An 8,782-nucleotide genomic window follows, 5' to 3' on the forward strand; every position below is an offset into this window, starting at 1 on the left:
AATTGGTTTGTTGGGTACGATCATACCAGCACAACTGCACCAGAACCCATCAGGACTCCGCGGTTAAGCGTGCTTGGGCGAGAGTTGTACTAGGATGGGTCACCTCCTGGGAAGTCCTCGTGTTGCACCCCTCGTTTTTGTTTTTTCCGCCTTGGGAGAGGCATTGACAATAAGGACAACTCGGGAGTGGATTCTTAGGAAAATCGCGCCCTGCCCATCTCGTAGCTATTGGTTTCGATCAGATCGCCGGTTCGCATTTGGATCGGAAAGACGCTAGTACGTCACACTTGGATTATATGAATTTAAAATAATTAGTTTGATGGGCGCGATCATACCAGCACTAATGCACCGGATCCCATTAGAACTCCGCAGTTAACCGTGCTTGGTTGAGAGTAGTACTAGGATGGGTGACCTCCTCGGAAGTCCTCGTGTTGCACCCCTCGTTTTTGTTTTTTCCGCCTTGCAAGAGGAATTGACAAGAACGACCACTCGGGAGTGGATTTTTGGGAATATCTCGCCCTGCCCAACGCGTAGCGGTGGGTTTGGATCAGATCTCCGTTTGGATTGGGATGGGAAGGACGCTAGTATGTCGCTCAAGGATTATTTGAATTTTAAGTAATTAGTTTGATGGGTGCGATCATACCAGCACTAATGCACCGGATCCCACCAGAACTCCGCAGTTAAGCGTGCTTGGGCGAGAGTAGTACTAGGATGGGTGACCTCCTCGGAAGTCCTCGTGTTGCACCCCTCGTTTTTGTTTTTTCCGCCTTGCGAGATAAATTGACAAGAAGGACCACTCGTGAGTGGATTTTTCGGAAAATCTCGCCCTGCCCATCGGGTAGCGATGGGTTTGGATCAGATCTCCGTTTGGATTGGGATCGGAAGGACGCTAGTAGGTCGCCCTAGGATTATATGAATTTTAAGTAATTAGTTTGATGGGTGCGATCATACCAGCACTAATGCACCGGATCCCATCAGAATTCCGCAGTTAAGCGTGCTTGGGCGAGAGTAGTACTAGGATGGGTGACCTCCTGGGAAGTCCTCGTGTTGCACCCCTCGTTTTTGTTTTTTCCGCCTTGGGAGATAAATTGACAAGAAGGACCACTCGGGAGTGGATTTTTGGGAAAATATCGCCCTGCCCATCGTGTAGCTATTGGTTTCGATCAGATCGCCGGTTCGCATTTGGATCGGAAAGACGCTAGTACGTCGCACTTGGATTTTATGAATTTTAAATAATTAGTTTGATGGGCGCGATCGTACCAGCACAAATGCACCGGATCCCATTAGAACTCCGCAGTTAACCGTGCTTGGTTGAGAGTAGTACTAGGATGGGTGACCTCCTCGGAAGTCCTCGTGTTGCACCCCTCGCTTTTGTTTTTTCCGCCTTGCAAGAGGAATTGACAAGAAGGACCACTCGGGAGTGGATTTTTTGGGGAAAATCTGGCCACCTTGCATCAGCGTGCTTGTGGGTTTTAGATGAATCTCCGTTTGGATTGGGATGGGAAGGACGCTAGTATGTCGCTCAAGGATTATATGAATTTTAAGTAATTAGTTTGATGGGTGCGATCATACCAGCACTAATGCACCGGATCCCATCAGAACTCCGCAGTTAAGCGTGCTTGGGCGAGAGTAGTACTAGGATGGGTGACCTCAGGAAGTCGTGTTGCACCCCTCGTTTTTGTTTTTTCCGCCTTGCGAGATAAATTGACAAGAAGGAGCACTCGGGAGTGGATTTTTGGGAAAATCTCGCCCAGCCCATCGCGTAGCCATGGGTTTGGATCAGATCTCCGTTTGGATTGGGATCGGAAGGACGCTAGTATGTCGCTCTAGGATTATTTGAATTTTAAGTAATTGGTTTGATGGGTGCGATCATACCAGCACTAATGCACCGGATCCCATCAGAACTCCGCAGTTAAGCGTGCTTGGGCGAGAGTAGTACTAGGATGGGTGACCTCCTGGGAAGTCCTCGTGTTGCACCCCTCGTTTTTGTTTTTTCCGCCTTGCGAGATAAATTGACAAGAAGGACCACTCGGGAGTGGATTTTTTGGGAAAATCTCGCCCTGGCCATCGCGTAGCGATGGGTTTGGATCAGATCTCCGTTTGGATTGGGATCGGGAGGACGCTAGTATGTCGCTCAAGGATTATTTGAATTTTAAGTAATTAGTTTGATGGGTGCGATCATACCAGCACTAATGCACCGGATCCCATCAGAACTCCGCAGTTAAGCGTGCTTGGGCGAGAGTAGTACTGGGATGGGTGACCTCCTGGGAAGTCCTCGTGTTGCACCCCTCGTTTTTGTTTTTTCCGCCTTGCGAGATAAATTGACAAGAAGGACCACTCGGGAGTGGATTTTTGGGAAAATCTCGCCCTGCCCATCGCGTAGCCATAGGTTTTAGATAGAATCAAGATTTGGATTGGGGATCCGGAAGGGCGCTAGTATGTGGCTCAAAGAAGTTATATGAATTTTAAGTAATTAGTTTGATGGGTGCGATCATACCAGCACCATGCAGTTATCGGAAACTCCCTTGATTAGCGTGCTTGGGCGAGAGTAGTACTGGGATGGGTGGCCTCCTGGGAAGTCCTCGTGTTGCACCCCTCGTTTTTGTTTTTTCTGCCTTGCGAGATAAATTGACAAGAAGGAGCACTCGGGAGTGGATTTTTCGGGAAATCTCGCCCTGCCCATCGCGTAGCCATGGGTTTTGATCAGATCTCCGTTTGGATTGGGATCGGAAGGACGCTAGTATGTCGCTCAAGGATTATATGAATTTTAAGTAATTAGTTTGATGGGTGCGATCATACCAGCACTAATGCACCGGATCCCATCAGAACTCCGCAGTTAAGCGTGCTTTGGCGAGAGTAGTACTAGGATGGGTGACCTCCTGGGAAGTCCTCGTGTTGCACCCCTCGTTTTTGTTTTTTCCGCCTTGCGAGATAAATTGACAAGAAGGACCACTGGGGAGTGGATTTTTGGGAAAATCTCGCCCTGCCCATCGCGTAGCGATGGGTTTGGATCAGATCTCCGTTTGGATTGGGATCGGAAGGACGCTAGTATGTCGCTCAAGGATTATATGAATTTTAAGTACTTAGTTTGATGGGTGCGATCATACCAGCACTAATGCACCGGATCCCATCAGAACTCCGCAGTTAAGCGTGCTTGGGCGAGAGTAGTACTAGGATGGGTGACCTCCTGGGAAGTCCTCGTGTTGCACCCTCGTTTTTGTTTTCTCCGCCTTGCGAGATAAATTGACAAGAAGGACCACTCGGGGGTGGATTTTTGAGAAAATCTCGCCCTGCCCATCGCGTAGCAATGGGTTTGGATCAGTTCTCCGTTTGGATTGGGATCGGAAGGACGCTAGTATGTCGCTCCAGGATTATATGCATTTTAGTAATTAGTTTGATGGGTGCGATCATACCAGCACTAATGCACCGGATCCCATCAGAACTCCCGCAGTTAAAGCGATGCTGGGCGAGTAGTACTAGGATGGTGACCTCTGGGAAGTCCTCGTGTTGCACCCCTCGTTTTTGTTTTTTCCGCCTTGCAGATAAATTGACAAGAAAGGACCACTCAAAGAGGTGGTTACTGGAAATCTCGCCCCTGCCCATCGCGTAGCCATGGGTTTGGATCAGATCTCCGTTTGGATTGGGATCGGAAGGACGCTAGTATGTCGCTCCAGGATTATATGAATTTTAAGTAATTAGTTTGATGGGTGCGATCATACCAGCACTAATGCACCGGATCCCATCAGAACTCCGCAGTTAAAGCGCGCTTTGGGCGAGTAGTACTAGGATGGGTGACCTCCTGGGAAGTCCTCGTGTTGCACCCCTCGTTTTTTGTTTTTCCGCCTTGCGAGATAAATTGACAAGAAGGAGCACTCGGGAGTGGATTTTTGGGAAAATCTCGCCCTGCCCATCGCGTAGCCATGGGTTTGGATCAGATCTCCGTTTGGATTGGGATCGGAAGGACGCTAGTATGTCGCTCAAGGATTATATGAATTTTAAGTAATTAGTTTGATGGGTACGATCATACCAGCACTAATGCACCGGATCCCATCAGAACTCCGCAGTTAAGCGTGCTTGGGCGAGAGTAGTACTAGGATGGGTGACCTCCTGGGAAGTCCTCGTGTTGCACCCCTCGTTTTTGTTTTTTTCGCCTTGCGAGATAAATTGACAAGAAGGAGCACTCGGGAGTGGATTTTTGGGAAAATCTCGCCCTGCCCATCGCGTAGCCATGGGTTTGGATCAGATCTCCGTTTGGATTGGGATCGGAAGGACGCTAGTATGTCGCTCAAGGATTATATGAATTTTAAGTAATTGGTTTGATGGGTGCGATCATACCAGCACTAATGCACCGGATCCCATCAGAACTCCGCAGTTAAGCGTGCTTGGGCGAGAGTAGTACTAGGATGGGTGACCTCCTGGGAAGTCCTCGTGTTGCACCCCTCGTTTTTGTTTTTTCCGCCTTGCGAGATAAATTGACAAGAAGGACCACTCGGGGGTGGATTTTTGGGAAAATCTCGCCCTGCCCATCGCGTAGCCATGGGTTTGGATCGGATCTCCGTTTGGATTGGGATCGGAAGGACGCTAGTATGTCGCTCAAGGATTATATGAATTTTAAGTAATTAGTTTGATGGGTGCGATCATACCAGCACTAATGCACCGGATCCCATCAGAACTCCGCAGTTAAGCGTGCTTGGGCGAGAGTAGTACTAGGATGGGTGACCTCCTGGAAGTCCTCGTGTTGCACCCCTCGTTTTTGTTTTCTCCGCCTTGCGAGATAAATTGACAAGAAGGACCACTCGGGGGTGGATTTTTGGGAAAATCTCGCTTCAGATCGCGAGCTGCTGGTTTGACTGCATCCGTTTGGATTGGGATCGGAAGGACGCTAGTAAGTCACTCAAGGATTATATGAATTTTAAGTAATTAGTTTGATGGGTGCGATCATACCAGCACTAATGCACCGGATCCCATCAGAACTCCGTAGTTAAGCGTGCTGGGGCGAGAGTAGTACTAGGATGGGTGACCTCCTGGGAAGTCCTCGTGTTGCACCCCTCGTTTTTGTTTTTTCCGCCTTGCTAGATAAATTGACAAGAATGAGCACTCGGGAGTGGATTTTTGGGAAAATCTCGCCCGGCCCATCGCGTAGCCATGGGTTTGGATCAGATCTCCGTTTGGATTGGGATCGGAAGGACGCTAGTATGTCGGTCAAGGATTATATGAATTTTAAGTAATTAGTTTGATGGGTGCGATCATAACAGCACTAATGCACCGGATCCCATCAGAACTCCGCAGTTAAGCGTGCTTGGGCGAGAGTAGTACTAGGATGGGTGACCTCCTGGGAAGTCCTCGTGTTGCACCCCTCGTTTTGTTTTCTCCGCCTTGCGAGATAAATTGACAAGAAGGACCACTCGGGGGTGGATTTTTGAGAAAATCTCGCCCTGCCCATCGCGTAGCAATGGGTTTGGATCAGATCTCCGTTTGGATTGGGATCGGAAGGACGCTAGTATGTCGGTCAAGGATTATATGAATTTTAAGTAATTAGTTTGATGGGTGCGATCATACCAGCACTAATGCACCGGATCCCATCAGAACTCCGCAGTTAAGCGTGCTTGGGCGAGAGTAGTACTAGGATGGGTGACCTCATGGGAAGTCCTCGTGTTGCACCCCTCGTTGATTTTTTTTCCGCCTTGCGAGATAAATTGACAAGAAGGAGCACTCGGGAGTGGATTTTTGGGAAAATCTCGCCCTGCCCATCGCGTAGCCATGGGTTTGGATCAGATCTCCGATTGGATTGGGATCGGAAGGACGCTAGTATGTCGCTCAAGATTATTTGAATTTTAAGTAATTAGTTTGATGGGTGCGATCATACCAGCACTAATGCACCGGATCCCATCAGAACTCCGCAGTTAAGCGTGCTTGGGCGAGAGTAGTACTAGGATGGGTGACCTCCTGGGAAGTCCTCGTGTTGCACACCTCGTTTTTGTTTTTTCCGCCTTGCGAGATAAATTGACAAGAAGGAGCACTCGGGAGTGGATTTTTGGGAAAATCTCGCCCTGCCCATCGCGTAGCCATGGGTTTGGATCAGATCTCCGTTTGGATTGGGATCGGAAGGACGCTAGTATGTCGCTCAAGGATTATATGAATTTTGAGTGATTAGTTTGATGGGTGCGATCATACCAGCACTAATGCACCGGATCCCATCAGAACTCCGCAGTTAAGCGTGCTTGGGCGAGAGTAGTACTAGGATGAGTGACCTCCTGGGAAGTCCTCGTGTTGCACCCCTCGTTTTTGTTTTTTCCGCCTTGCGAGATAAATTGACAAGAAGGAGCACTCGGGAGTGGATTTTTGGGAAAATCTCGCCCTGCCCATCGCGTAGCCATGGGTTTGGGTCAGATCTCCGTTTAGTTGGGATGGAAGGCGCTAGTATGTAAACTCGAGATTATATGAATTTTAGTAATTAGTTTATTAGGTGCGATCATACCAGCACTAATGCGGATCCCATCGAACTCCGCCAGTTAAGCGTGCTTGGGCGAGAGTAGTACTAGGATGGGTGACCTCCTGGGAAGTCCTCGTGTTGCACCCCCCGTTTTTGTTTTTTCCGCCTTGCGAGATAAATTGACAAGAAGGACCACTCGGGAGTGGATTTTTCGGGAAATCTCGCCCTGCCCATCGCGTAGCCATGGGTTTGGGTCAGATCTCCGTTTGGATTGGGATCGGAAGGACGCTAGTATGTCGCTCAAGGATTATATGAATTTTAAGTAATTAGTTTGATGGGTGCGATCATACCAGCACTAATGCACCGGATCCCATCAGAACTCCGCAGTTAAGCGTGCTTTGGCGAGAGTAGTACTAGGATGGGTGACCTCCTGGGAAGTCCTCGTGTTGCACCCCTCGCTTTTGTTTTTTCCGCCTTGCGAGATAAATTGACAAGAAGGAGCACTCGGGAGTGGATTTTTGGGAAAATCTCGCCCTGCCCATCGCGTAGCCATGGGTTTGGATCACATCTCCGTTTGGATTGGGATCGGAAGGACGCTAGTATGTCGCTCAAGGATTATATGAATTTTAAGTAATTAGTTTGATGCGTGCGATCATACCAGCACTAATGCACCGGATCCCATCAGAACTCCGCAGTTAAGCGTGCTTGGGCGAGAGTAGTACTAGGATGGGTGACCTCCTGGGAAGTCCTCGTGTTGCACCCCTCGTTTTTGTTTTTTCCGCCTTGCGAGATAAATGGACAAGAAGGACCACTCGGGAGTGGATTTTTCGGGAAATCTCGCCCTGCCCATCGCGTAGCCATGGGTTTGGATCAGATCTCCGTTTGGATTGGGATCGGAAGGACGCTAGTATGTCGCTCAAGGATTATATGAATTTTAAGTAATTAGTTTGACGGGTGCGATCATACCAGCACTAATGCACCGGATCCCATCAGAACTCCGCAGTTAAGCGTGCTTGGGCGAGAGTAGTACTAGGATGGGTGACCTCCTGGGAAGTCCTCGTGTTGCACCCTCGTTTTTGTTTTCTCCGCCTTGCGAGATAAATTGACAAGAAGGACCACTCGGGGGTGGATTTTTGAGAAAATCTCGCCCTGCCCATCGCGTAGCAATGGGTTTGGATCAGTTCTCCGCTTGGATTGGGATCGGAAGGACGCTAGTATGTCGCTCAAGGATTATATGAATTTTAAGTAATTAGTTTGATGGGTGCGATCATACCAGCACTAATGCACCGGATCCCATCAGAACTCCGCAGTTAAGCGTGCTTGGGCGAGAGTAGTACTAGGTTGGGTGACCTCCTGGGAAGTCCTCGTGTTGCACCCCTCGTTTTTGTTTTTTCCGCCTTGCGAGATAAATTGACAAGAAGTAGCACTCGGGAGTGGATTTTTCGGGAAATCTCGCCCTGCCCATCGCGTAGCCATGGGTTTGGATCAGATCTCCGTTTGGATTGGGATCGGAAGGACGCTAGTATGTCACTCAAGGATTATATGAATTTTAAGTAATTAGTTTGATGGGTGCGATCATACCAGCACTAATGCACCGGATCCCATTAGAACTCCGCAGTTAACCGTGCTTGGTTGAGAGTAGTACTAGGATGGGTGACCTCCTCGGAAGTCCTCGTGTTGAACCCCTCGTTTTTGTTTTTTCTGCCTTGCAAGAGGAATTGACAAGAAGGACCACTCGGGAGTGGATTTTTGGGAAAATCTCACCCTGCCCACCGCGTAGCGATGGGTTTGGATCAGATCTCCGTTTGGATTGGGATCGGAAGGACGCTAGTATGTCGCTCAAGGATTATATGAATTTTAAGTAATTAGTTTGATGGGTGCGATCATACAAGCACTAATGCACCGGATCCCATCAGAACTCCGCAGTTAAGCGTGCTTGGGCGAGAGTAGTACTAGGATGGGTGACCTCCTGGGAAGTCCTCGTGTTGCACCCCTCGTTTTTGTTTTCTCCGCCTTGCGTGATAAATTGACAAGAAGGACCACTCGGGAGTGGATTTTTCGGAAAATCTCGCCCTGCCCATCGCGTAGCCATGGGTTTGGATCAGATCTCCGTTTGGATTGGGATCGGAAGGACGCTAGTATGTCGCTCAAGGATTATATGAATTTTAAGTAATTACTTTGATGGGTGCGATCATACCAGCACTAATGCACCGGATCCCATCAGAACTCCGCAGTTAAGCGAGCTTGGGCGAGAGTAGTACTAGGATGGGTGACCTCCTGGGAAGTCCTCGTGGTGCACCCCTCGAGTTTGTTTTTTCCGCCTTGCGAGAGGAATTGACAAGAAGGACC

General features: G+C 48.9%; 26 non-coding genes and 2 pseudogenes across 26 annotated transcripts; all 28 read left to right on the plus strand.

The window, feature by feature from the left end:
• The first annotated feature begins 12 nt into the window (after nucleotides 1-12).
• Nucleotides 13-131, plus strand: LOC118345463. The gene has a single exon (XR_004798993.1). It is a non-coding gene; the product is annotated as a 5S ribosomal RNA (ribosomal RNA).
• Nucleotides 132-321: 190 nt separating this feature from the next.
• On the plus strand, nucleotides 322-440 carry LOC118345458. Its single transcript, XR_004798988.1, has one exon. It is a non-coding gene; the product is annotated as a 5S ribosomal RNA (ribosomal RNA).
• A 189-nt stretch (nucleotides 441-629) lies between these two features.
• On the plus strand, nucleotides 630-748 carry LOC118345450. Its single transcript, XR_004798980.1, has one exon. It is a non-coding gene; the product is annotated as a 5S ribosomal RNA (ribosomal RNA).
• Nucleotides 749-937: 189 nt separating this feature from the next.
• LOC118345437 lies at nucleotides 938-1,056 on the plus strand. Its single transcript, XR_004798967.1, has one exon. It is a non-coding gene; the product is annotated as a 5S ribosomal RNA (ribosomal RNA).
• Nucleotides 1,057-1,246: 190 nt separating this feature from the next.
• On the plus strand, nucleotides 1,247-1,365 carry LOC118345461. The gene has a single exon (XR_004798991.1). It is a non-coding gene; the product is annotated as a 5S ribosomal RNA (ribosomal RNA).
• Nucleotides 1,366-1,558: 193 nt separating this feature from the next.
• LOC118345460 lies at nucleotides 1,559-1,672 on the plus strand. Its single transcript, XR_004798990.1, has one exon. It is a non-coding gene; the product is annotated as a 5S ribosomal RNA (ribosomal RNA).
• Nucleotides 1,673-1,861: 189 nt separating this feature from the next.
• On the plus strand, nucleotides 1,862-1,980 carry LOC118345423. Its single transcript, XR_004798953.1, has one exon. It is a non-coding gene; the product is annotated as a 5S ribosomal RNA (ribosomal RNA).
• Nucleotides 1,981-2,170: 190 nt separating this feature from the next.
• Nucleotides 2,171-2,289, plus strand: LOC118345456. The gene has a single exon (XR_004798986.1). It is a non-coding gene; the product is annotated as a 5S ribosomal RNA (ribosomal RNA).
• A 496-nt stretch (nucleotides 2,290-2,785) lies between these two features.
• Nucleotides 2,786-2,904, plus strand: LOC118345443. Its single transcript, XR_004798973.1, has one exon. It is a non-coding gene; the product is annotated as a 5S ribosomal RNA (ribosomal RNA).
• Nucleotides 2,905-3,093: 189 nt separating this feature from the next.
• Nucleotides 3,094-3,212, plus strand: LOC118345467. The gene has a single exon (XR_004798996.1). It is a non-coding gene; the product is annotated as a 5S ribosomal RNA (ribosomal RNA).
• Nucleotides 3,213-3,399: 187 nt separating this feature from the next.
• On the plus strand, nucleotides 3,400-3,516 carry LOC118345468 (annotated as a pseudogene).
• A 189-nt stretch (nucleotides 3,517-3,705) lies between these two features.
• Nucleotides 3,706-3,824, plus strand: LOC118345462. Its single transcript, XR_004798992.1, has one exon. It is a non-coding gene; the product is annotated as a 5S ribosomal RNA (ribosomal RNA).
• Nucleotides 3,825-4,013: 189 nt separating this feature from the next.
• Nucleotides 4,014-4,132, plus strand: LOC118345442. Its single transcript, XR_004798972.1, has one exon. It is a non-coding gene; the product is annotated as a 5S ribosomal RNA (ribosomal RNA).
• A 189-nt stretch (nucleotides 4,133-4,321) lies between these two features.
• On the plus strand, nucleotides 4,322-4,440 carry LOC118345434. Its single transcript, XR_004798964.1, has one exon. It is a non-coding gene; the product is annotated as a 5S ribosomal RNA (ribosomal RNA).
• A 189-nt stretch (nucleotides 4,441-4,629) lies between these two features.
• LOC118345449 lies at nucleotides 4,630-4,747 on the plus strand. Its single transcript, XR_004798979.1, has one exon. It is a non-coding gene; the product is annotated as a 5S ribosomal RNA (ribosomal RNA).
• Nucleotides 4,748-4,930: 183 nt separating this feature from the next.
• Nucleotides 4,931-5,049, plus strand: LOC118345428. The gene has a single exon (XR_004798958.1). It is a non-coding gene; the product is annotated as a 5S ribosomal RNA (ribosomal RNA).
• Nucleotides 5,050-5,238: 189 nt separating this feature from the next.
• LOC118345446 lies at nucleotides 5,239-5,357 on the plus strand. Its single transcript, XR_004798976.1, has one exon. It is a non-coding gene; the product is annotated as a 5S ribosomal RNA (ribosomal RNA).
• A 188-nt stretch (nucleotides 5,358-5,545) lies between these two features.
• LOC118345425 lies at nucleotides 5,546-5,664 on the plus strand. Its single transcript, XR_004798955.1, has one exon. It is a non-coding gene; the product is annotated as a 5S ribosomal RNA (ribosomal RNA).
• Nucleotides 5,665-5,852: 188 nt separating this feature from the next.
• On the plus strand, nucleotides 5,853-5,971 carry LOC118345432. Its single transcript, XR_004798962.1, has one exon. It is a non-coding gene; the product is annotated as a 5S ribosomal RNA (ribosomal RNA).
• A 189-nt stretch (nucleotides 5,972-6,160) lies between these two features.
• Nucleotides 6,161-6,279, plus strand: LOC118345441. Its single transcript, XR_004798971.1, has one exon. It is a non-coding gene; the product is annotated as a 5S ribosomal RNA (ribosomal RNA).
• A 185-nt stretch (nucleotides 6,280-6,464) lies between these two features.
• On the plus strand, nucleotides 6,465-6,580 carry LOC118345466 (annotated as a pseudogene).
• Nucleotides 6,581-6,769: 189 nt separating this feature from the next.
• Nucleotides 6,770-6,888, plus strand: LOC118345444. The gene has a single exon (XR_004798974.1). It is a non-coding gene; the product is annotated as a 5S ribosomal RNA (ribosomal RNA).
• Nucleotides 6,889-7,077: 189 nt separating this feature from the next.
• LOC118345436 lies at nucleotides 7,078-7,196 on the plus strand. The gene has a single exon (XR_004798966.1). It is a non-coding gene; the product is annotated as a 5S ribosomal RNA (ribosomal RNA).
• A 189-nt stretch (nucleotides 7,197-7,385) lies between these two features.
• LOC118345424 lies at nucleotides 7,386-7,504 on the plus strand. Its single transcript, XR_004798954.1, has one exon. It is a non-coding gene; the product is annotated as a 5S ribosomal RNA (ribosomal RNA).
• Nucleotides 7,505-7,692: 188 nt separating this feature from the next.
• Nucleotides 7,693-7,811, plus strand: LOC118345426. Its single transcript, XR_004798956.1, has one exon. It is a non-coding gene; the product is annotated as a 5S ribosomal RNA (ribosomal RNA).
• Nucleotides 7,812-8,000: 189 nt separating this feature from the next.
• Nucleotides 8,001-8,119, plus strand: LOC118345459. Its single transcript, XR_004798989.1, has one exon. It is a non-coding gene; the product is annotated as a 5S ribosomal RNA (ribosomal RNA).
• A 189-nt stretch (nucleotides 8,120-8,308) lies between these two features.
• LOC118345448 lies at nucleotides 8,309-8,427 on the plus strand. The gene has a single exon (XR_004798978.1). It is a non-coding gene; the product is annotated as a 5S ribosomal RNA (ribosomal RNA).
• A 189-nt stretch (nucleotides 8,428-8,616) lies between these two features.
• Nucleotides 8,617-8,735, plus strand: LOC118345451. Its single transcript, XR_004798981.1, has one exon. It is a non-coding gene; the product is annotated as a 5S ribosomal RNA (ribosomal RNA).
• Nucleotides 8,736-8,782: the final 47 nt, after the last annotated feature.

The sequence above is a fragment of the Juglans regia genome, unplaced genomic scaffold (assembly GCF_001411555.2).
Source record: "Juglans regia cultivar Chandler unplaced genomic scaffold, Walnut 2.0 Scaffold_269, whole genome shotgun sequence".
Classification (NCBI taxonomy): Eukaryota; Viridiplantae; Streptophyta; class Magnoliopsida; order Fagales; family Juglandaceae; genus Juglans; species Juglans regia.